General features: G+C 49.4%; 1 long non-coding RNA gene across 1 annotated transcript in view; it reads right to left on the bottom strand.

The window, feature by feature from the left end:
* Positions 1-8,709, bottom strand: part of LOC142309848 (uncharacterized) — a 90,515-nt gene extending 81,806 nt beyond the window's left edge. The window contains exons 1-2 of the long non-coding RNA XR_012754013.1: positions 8,625-8,709; positions 7,985-8,067 (exon numbers count right to left, since the gene is read on the bottom strand). This is a non-coding gene — a long non-coding RNA (uncharacterized LOC142309848). The remainder of the gene's footprint in view (positions 1-7,984; positions 8,068-8,624) is intronic.
* Positions 8,710-9,434: the final 725 nt, after the last annotated feature.

Here is a 9,434-nt window from a genome sequence, read left to right on the forward strand (position 1 = left end):
GTATGCTAGTCGTGTGTGCGTGTGTAATGCCGTGTGTGCGTGTGATTTGTAACTGACGTGTGAATGTTTTTTCCGTGTGAAATGTTCCGTGTTTAATGTAAAATGTTGTGTTTGATTACCCGCTGACAGCAGACAGAGTTGCACGCTGAGAAGGAACTCGGGTGAACTTCACCCGACTTCATTGTCATTCCGCGGCTGTGTCTGTGTCGCATCCTGATTAGCGGTCACCCGTGAAGGACTCAGCGGTGACCGGTGATCCCCTGAGTGACTGAAGTGAGCAGCGCAATTACCGCTGCTGTCACTCAAGTTACCTGCGGCTAGCTTGAGTCCACTCCCCGTGACCGCAACTCACCTGTGACTTCATCGCTGTCATTCGGGCGACTTACTGTCACAGTTGGAGGATCCAGCGGTGGCCGCGAGTTACCTGAGTGACAGCACAGCTGATCGCGCGGCTCAGCTCAGTTGCTGTGTGGATCTGGCAGGAGGTTCTTCTGCCGCTCCTGTCACCTTCATGTAGCAGAGCTGGAAGCGACGCGGGACCTCCATGGATTACGCCGGACATGGATCGGTATTTGGGGCATAATAAATTGGTGAACGAGGGATTTTTTTAGTGTTTATTATTTCAAATAAAGGATTTTTCGTTGTGTGTGTTTATTTACTGTAACTTACAGATTAATCATGGAAGGTATCTCGGTGAGACGCCTGCCATGATTAATTTAGGACTTATTGGCAGCTATGGACTGCTGCCATTAACTCCTTATTACCCTGTTTGCCACCACACCAGGACAATTTAGGATGAGCCAGGTAAAGTCCCGGGACTGACGCATTTCTGGGCGGCTGCTGGCTGATATTGTTAGGCTGGGGGGCTCCCCATAACGTGGAGCTTCCCATCCTGAGAATACCAGCCTTCAGCCGTGTGGCTTTACCCTGGCTGGTATCAAAATGGGGGGGGACCGCACGTCGTTTTTTTTAATTATTTATTTATTTTTTTACTGCACAGTATAGACCCGCCCACCGGTGGCTGTGATTGGTTGCAGTGAGACAGCTGTCACTCAGCGTGTGGGCGTGTCTAACTGCAACCAATCATAGGCGCCGGTGGGTGTGGAAAGCAGGGAATACGAGATTGATTAATGAGTGGCCGGCTTTTTCAAAATAGTAAAAGCCGCCGGAGCAGTGGGAACACCGTGCATCGCCGCACCGGTGATCGGGGATCGGTAAGTATGAGAGAGGGGGGAGACTGACAGACAGAGAGAGGGACATACAAGACAGAGAGAGAGACAGACAAGACAGACAGAGAGAGACCGACCGACGGACTAAGGGAGATTGACCGACATAGACAGAAAAAGAAAGAATAGCCGACATCACTACAAAAAAGCACAAAACGTTCACGGAGCATACAGAGATGCATCCATGTCACGTGCTTGTGTGCACCAAACCATTGACTTTCAGGGTGTCCGTGTGTGCGTGTTCCGTGCAGGAAACGGACATGCTGCCGTTAAAAATGGAAACACATACGGATTACGGACACGGACACACGGACATGATGAAAAACGCAAGTTTGACCACAAACAGATTAACATTGGTGCACGTTTGTCCGTGTTTGCAGTATATACGGAAACGGACAAAATACGCACGTTTTTAACGAATGTGTGTTGGAGGCCTACGGTATACAGATTTAGCAGGGGTTTTACAAAAACTGCACCAAGCAGTCCAGTAAGTGACAAATTTTTGGAATCAGGTTCTCTGCTCTTAATCATAGTGCTCCCATATTACATCGCAAAAACCTGCTGAATTATAATAGTCCCCTTATAAAGGTAATTTCTTAGAATAAGCGGTCCCTGAGTACATGAGGATTAAAACTATCTTTGGTTACCAATGACTTACATCTGGCATTTCCCAATCTTTCTCTCGGCAGGCTCTAGGTGTTTATTTGTAACTAGAAGGTGGCCCGATTCTACGCATCGGGTATTCTAGAATTTACGTATTGTGTAATTCATGTATGATTTTTGTTATATATATATATATATATATATATATATATATAGATGTTGTTGTGTGTAGTTACCAAGTGTTTGTGTAGGGCGCTGTACATGTTCTGGGTGTTGTCTGGGTGTGACGGGGGGTGAGAGTGGTGTTGTATGTGTGTTGCGTGTGCTGCGTTGTTTGTGGAGCGCTGTGTGTCTGTAGCGTTGTGTGTGTGTGTGTTGCGCGGTTTGTGTGTGTGTGGTGTGTTTTGGGGGGAGGTATGTTTTGTGCAATGTGTGTTGTGCGGTATGTGCGGATATTTGTGTGTGCCGCGGTGTTTGTGTGTTGGGTGTTGTGTGTGTGCAGCGTTGTCTGTGTGTGTGGGTGTCTGTGTAGGGCAGTTGTTTGTGGTTCCCAGTGTGTGTGTGTGGTGTGTTGTGCAGTGCGCGCGCGCGTGTGTTTGTGTGTTGGGGGAAGGTGTGCACTTCCCATCGTGCTCCATCGCCCATGCAGCACACTCCCCATCGTGCTCCATCCCCCAGGCAGCGCACTCCCCATCGTGCTCCATCCCCTATGCTGCGCACCCCCCATCGTGCTCCATCTCCCATGCTGCGCACTCCCAAACGTGCTCCATCCGCCATGCTGCGCACTCCCAAACGTGCTCCATCCGCCATGCTGTGCACTCCCAAACGTGCTCCATCCGCCATGCTGCGCACTCCCAAACGTGCTCCATCCGCCATACTCCGCACTCCCCATCGTGCTCCATCCCCCATGCAGCGCACTCCCCATCGTGCTCCATCCCCTATGCTGCGCACCCCCATCGTGCTCCATCTCCCATGCTGCGCACTCCCAAACGTGCTCCATCCGCCATGCTGCGCACTCCCAAACGTGCTCCATCCGCCATGCTGCGCACTCCCAAACGTGGTCCATCCGCCATGCTGCGCACTCCCAATCGTGCTCCATCCGCCATACTCCGTACTCCCCATCGTGCTGCATCCCCTATGCTGCGCACTCCCAAACGTGCTCCATCCGCCATGCTGCGCACTCCCAAACGTGCTCCATCCGCCATGCTGCACACTCCCAAACGTGGTCCATCCGCCATGCTGCGCACTCCCAAACGTGCTCCATCCGCCATGCTGCGCACTCCCAAACGTGGTCCATCCGCCATGCTGCGCACTCCCAAACGTGCTCCATCCGCCATGCTGCGCACTCCCAAACGTGGTCCATCCGCCATGCTGCGCACTCCCAAACGTGCTCCATTCCCCATGCTGCGCACCCCCCATCGTGCTCCATCCCCCATGCTGCACCAGCATCAGCCTCTCTACCCGTAGCATCAGCCTCTCTGCCCGCAGCATCAGCCTCTCTCCTCCCAGCATCAGCCTCTCTACCCGCAGCATCAGCCTCTCTTCTCCCAGCATCAGCCTCTCTCATCCCAGCATCAGCCTCTCTCCTCCCAGCATCAGCCTTTTCTGTCCCCAGTATCAGCCTCTCTCCTCCCAGCATCAGCCTTTTCTGTCCCTAGCATTAGCCTCTCTCCTCCCAGCATCAGCCTCTCTCCTCCCAGCATCAGCCTCTCTCCTCCCAGCCTACCCCAGCCTCAGCCTCCCCCAGCATCAGCCTCTCTCCTCCCAGCATCAGCCTCTCTCCTCCCAGCATCAGCCTCTCTCCTCCCAGCATCAGCCTCTCTACCCGCAGCATCAGCCTCTCTCCTCCCAGCATCAGCCTCTCTGTCCCCAGCATCAGCCTCTCTGTCCCCAGCATCAGCCTCTCTCATCCCAGCATCAGCCTCTCTCCTCCCAGCATCAGCCTTTTCTGTCCCCAGCATCAGCCTCTCTCCTCCCAGCATCAGCCTTTTCTGTCCCTAGCATCAGCCTCTCTCCTCCCAGCATCAGCCTCTCTACCCGCAGCATCAGCCTCTCTTCTCCCAGCATCAGCCTCTCTCATCCCAGCATCAGCCTCTCTCCTCCCAGCATCAGCCTTTTCTGTCCCCAGTATCAGCCTCTCTCCTCCCAGCATCAGCCTTTTCTGTCCCTAGCATCAGCCTCTCTCCTCCCAGCATCAGCCTCTCTCCTCCCAGCCTACCCCAGCCTCAGCCTCCCCCAGCATCAGCCTCTCTCCTCCCAGCATCAGCCTCTCTCCTCCCAGCATCAGCCTCTCTCCTGCCAGCATCAGCCTCTCTACCCGCAGCATCAGCCTCTCTCCTCCCAGCATCAGCCTCTCTGTCCCCAGCATCAGCCTCTCTGTCCCCAGCATCAGCCTCTCTCATCCCAGCATCAGCCTCTCTCCTCCCAGCATCAGCCTTTTCTGTCCCCAGCATCAGCCTCTCTCCTCCCAGCATCAGCCTTTTCTGTCCCTAGCATCAGCCTCTCTCCTCCCAGCATCAGCCTCTCTCCTCCCAGCATCAGCCTCTCTCCTCCCAGCATTAGCCTCTCTCCTCCCAGCATCAGCCTTTTCTGTCCCCAGCATCAGCCTCTCTCCTCCCAGCCTACCCCAGCCTCAGCCTCCCCCAGCATCAGCCTCCCCCAGCATCAGCCTCTCTCCTCCCAGCATCAGCCTCTCTCTTCCCAGCATCAGCCTCTCTCCTCCCAGCCTACCCCAGCCTCAGCCTCCCCCAGCATCAGCCTCTCTCCTCCCAGCATCAGCCTCTCTCCTCCCAGCATCAGCCTCTCTCCTCCCAGCCTACCGCAGCCTCAGCCTCCCCCAGTATCAGCCTCTCTCCTCCCAGCATCAGCCTTTTCGGTCCCCCAGCATCAGCCTCTCTCCTCCCAGCCTACCCCAGCCTCAGCCTCCCCCAGCATCAGCCTCTCTTCTCTCAGCCTCCCCATCCCAGCCTATCCCAGGATCAGCCTCTCTCCTCCCAGCCTCCTCCAGCACGCCGTGCTCCTCTGCCGACACTCATAGATCCGATCGCATACACTCACACACACACACACACACCCGATCGCATACACTCACACACACCTGATCGCATACACTCACGCACACACACATTGACGATATTACACATACGCGCTCACACTCACAACATCCGGAGATACCACATGCTTCTGGCCATGTGATCCTCCGGCAGGTCCTGGAAGCTCACAGCACAGTATCGCCGCCGAGAAGCAAGCGATATCCCAGGATGTTGTGAGTGTGTGGATGCGATGTGATGTGTGTGTGAGGTGTGTGTGAGAGTGAGTGTGATCTGATGTGTGTGTGTGTGTGTGTGCTGTTATGTGTGTGCGTGTGTGTATGTTCCGCCGCTGCAGGACCTTGATGTGCTGGTAACTATGCTACCATGGTTACCAGCGTATCTCGTCCCCCGCTCGCACGGGAGCCCACACCAGCATACGCCGGCCAGCCCCAGCAATGCGAGGGTATGTGTCGGCTGGTTTGGCGGCATACGCTGATGTGGGCTCCCGGGGGTACAGTACTCACCTGGGAGTCGTGGCTCCGTGACCGTGTCGGTTCGGGGAATGCGTGGGGGGGCGGGGCCAGAGCTAGCGTACATTGCGTGAGGGGGGCGGGGCGTGGCCGAGTTGCCAATGCCTGCAGGGTGCCGGGGCGAGAGGCCAATCTGTGGGGGTGCGGAGCCTGGGCGAGTGGCCGGCCAATCCGTGTGGGGGCGCAGCCTGGGCGAGCGGCCAATCCGTGCGGGGGGGCGGGGCCATGGCGAGCCCAGCGGCCAATCAGTTTTGTGTCACCGTAAGGACACAATTTTGGAGCAAGACAGACAGACAGACAGACAGACAGACAGACGACAGACAGAATAAGGCAATTATATATATAGATTAACTCTGAGCTGGTGAGAAAAAACGAACTGGTGAGATATTCCATATAAAATTCAGGACACAAATAGGGATTCCTGCTATTAATTGATTAGTAGGAAAGAATAGATGTAGTAAAGGTAAAAAGTACATTAGAGAGCAGTAGTGAGCAGTGTAGGTGGGAATACGGCTCTTGGATGAAAACACTTGATATAAAGCTTGGCACTATATTTTGGTGTCTCCGTCTGACTGGTTTTCCATTCTGCTCCTCTCCCTCCCTCCACTGTAATAGAGTATAATGGAAGGTTTATATTGACACCTCACTGTGCTGGCAGTCTGCCTTGTCTTGAGACAGACATTGTTGAGCAGTTTTGCTTTTAAAACATATTAGAAAGTTTCTTATATTCTTTACTTATGCAAAGTTTGTAGAAAGTAGAATTCTTTTTGAAGGGGTTATCTAATCTTTTATCTTCAGGAGCACAAATTTCTCCCACCTTTTGACTAGTTTGCTAGTAATTGCAGTGAGCTCCTGAAGATTGACATTTTGGACACGAGGAATAGACAAGGCACTTGTCTGAGCCATGTGTTGTCCCTTGCTGCTAACAGAAGAAGCTATGCCTCTGCAGCATCGGTAGAGGGCAGGAAATCTGACGCTGATCAGATGTACCACTTTGTTCAGTTTCAGTGCAGCACTTGCCGGCTCATAAGTAGAGATGAGCGAATCTGAGGTTGTTTTCGAACTGAACACCAAATTTAAAATCAAGGTTCAGGTCCGTGGATTGTGCGCTTTAAAACTCACACGAACAAAGCTGGGCTCATGTACATTTGGTGTTCAGCCCTGTGTGAGCCGTGTGCAATGTTAGACCGGCGCACACTAGGGGTAACAACGGTGATCGGACGTAGTGTGCAACAAAAAAAAAAATAATAAATAAGCTTGAAAAAACCAGCCCACCTCCATCGGAAGTGATCTGTTTATGACTGCCTGCATGTAAGCGGAGACTAAAACTGTCAATCAGTGACTTGATCCGGGGTTCGGGTCAAGCTGCAGCCTGTGGAGCTAGGCTCGTTTGCTGCCGGTGAACCGAACCTCAATGAAATCGTTCATCTCTACTCTTAAGCACTTGTTGGCTAAGATACAAGGGATAAAGTCTGTCTCAGCAACTATAGACTAGGTGCTCTTGGTAAATAGTAGTATAAAATGTAAGCAAAACCCAAGCACTCGAATGACAAAAAAAGGAATAGTTTATGCAAGTATATTTTATTGACAAACTGCAAAAAAACATGTGAACCCAACAGAAGCAACACATTTTGCAGTAAATGTCAATGGAGTGATGGGAGGCTGTGACAGAGCGGAGGGAAAGGGGAGAAGACGCCTGGTGGGGGTCCTGAATGAGCTGGAACAGCAATGGTGGTGCATCACTCCTTTGACATTTACTGCAAAATGTGATACCCTCAATCTAAACTTCAGTGATGGTTTTGCAGGTGACCCGTGATTCATAGCATCTTTCCACTAAGCAACAACCTTGATAAAGGTGTCACAACCGAAACATCGGTGTTGCTTCTGTTGGGTTCACATGTTTTTTTGCAGTTTGTCAATAAAAAACACTTGCATAAACTATCCCTCTTTTTGTCATTTGAGTGCTTGGGTTTTGCTTACATCTTGTTGCCTAAGAGACCTACCACCACTAATACACTGTAGAGGTAGCCGGCAAACTTACGAAACAAACAGTAAAGTATAAAATTATATTTTTTTTAATTTTTAAAGACAGAAAACATTTATTATCAGGGCTGAAATGTAAGGTTGCTTGTTTTTTACAATCACTTTGCAATTTTTCCCAGAAAAGAATTTGAGAAAACTCCGTTAAACAAAGGTTTTCTGAACCATTCTTTACAAACTGAAAAGCCCAATAAATTAACATACTAAAATATAATAATAATAATAATAATAACAACAATAATAAGACATTTTGATATCAATATGATCATATATTTTTATATTTATATAGAACTAAAGTAAAACGATGCCCTAACTTTGGCAAGTATCCATTTATAGCTCGCCAATGAAAACTTATAAAATAGTAAATTCACATATTTTACTATAAAATACAAAACGTAGATTTTATGGCTCTATGAAATTATTAAGCCTTGTTCTGCAGCACGTATTCTGATCTATGAACATACACTGTATTTACTCATGAATTCATTCATTTATTTCTTCCATGTATAACTGAATGTTTTTCAGTGTCTCTTACAGTCACAAGTGCACTCACCTGCTGGGTAAAGTCATTCATAGACTCATACGCTGTCCTTTATCGAACTTTCAATTATGGAAGCTTGTTCTTGTGGGGGTCATCTGAATACAAAAGAACGTATTACTGACTGTGTCTATTGCCCATGGAAGTCAGGAGCCATAAGAACAGGGCTGCCTTTGTGATACATGGTATTCTTTGCTGTACCAGATATTCCTTTCATACAGGCTGTACCGTCCTACAGTGCACATAAAAACATACCATATAACACATAACTGCCAGAATAATGCAGCATGTTTACCAAACAATAGTGTTAAATGATCAATAACACTGCTGCACAGTGGCCTAAATAGTGTCATTCAATGAGGCAAACATCATACAATGTTTTCACAATAGTGCTATCCAAAATATATTGGTTCCCAATGGCCACGACCTTCAGATGAAGACATGAATGTTGACCCAATCTGCATGGATGGGATAAAAATGCTGTATGACTGCACAGATTACATTCCTAATGAATAATAATCTTCATCAGCAGGAGACATCATGAAATCTTGAAAATTACAGTAAAATAATAGACAAATAACCTCTAACTGGCAGTTACATGTTTGTATAAAGCAACTAGTATGAAACAACATCCAAAAACTAACTTCTATATCACCTTGTTTGGTCCAGGAGATCCCTGAAAATTAAGCAGAACCCGGCTTTGATTGGTCAAGATAGGTAGAAACCTCTTTTGTCTTCAATGCAGCTTCACAAATTTGGACTGAGAAGATGAACCTGGTTATTATGTAAACAGTCAACCGTCACACAGGGAGGATTCGGAAAGGATTAATTAAACATACCTTTTTTTCTACTTGTACTTTCCCCACAGACTATTGTTTTCATGACAAGTGAAAGCTTTTTCTTTATATAATTACACAACAACTACATTGTGCAGAACAGTTTTATTTTGGCAGAGTTAATGTCAATTAGGATGAAATATTACAATGCCTTCACTCAGAAATATTTTCCGCATAACAGGGAAGAAGGAAATGTTCTGTGCGCTTTCAAGACAACTAGAGTCTCCATCTGGAAGGTATTGAAAGGTATATGTGTATGTCTATATACTATATACTATCTGAAATTGTGCACAGCAAACAAAAAGAGTACATCAAGTGTCGTGGGCAGAGGAAGGGACGCTACGCTCTCCCACTGCTCGGGTCCGGCTGCTGCTACTGTTGCTGCTGCTCGGTGGTAGCTCGAGCGGTGGACCGGATCCCGGGGCCTCGAGCGGCGCTCCTCGCCCGTGAGTGAAAAGGAGATTGGTTTTGGGGATTTATATTGTCTGTGACGCCACACACGGTTGTGGTGAGGTTGTGACACCACTGCTGCTCTGGACGGGGATCCCGGGAGCGATGACAGGGAGCAGCTTGGATGTTGGTTCTCCCCTCCGTGGGTAGGGGGGTTGGTTGTCCCGGGGCCCGGTGAG

Source organism: Anomaloglossus baeobatrachus, chromosome 5 (assembly GCF_048569485.1).
Source record: "Anomaloglossus baeobatrachus isolate aAnoBae1 chromosome 5, aAnoBae1.hap1, whole genome shotgun sequence".
Taxonomy (NCBI): Eukaryota; Metazoa; Chordata; class Amphibia; order Anura; family Aromobatidae; genus Anomaloglossus; species Anomaloglossus baeobatrachus.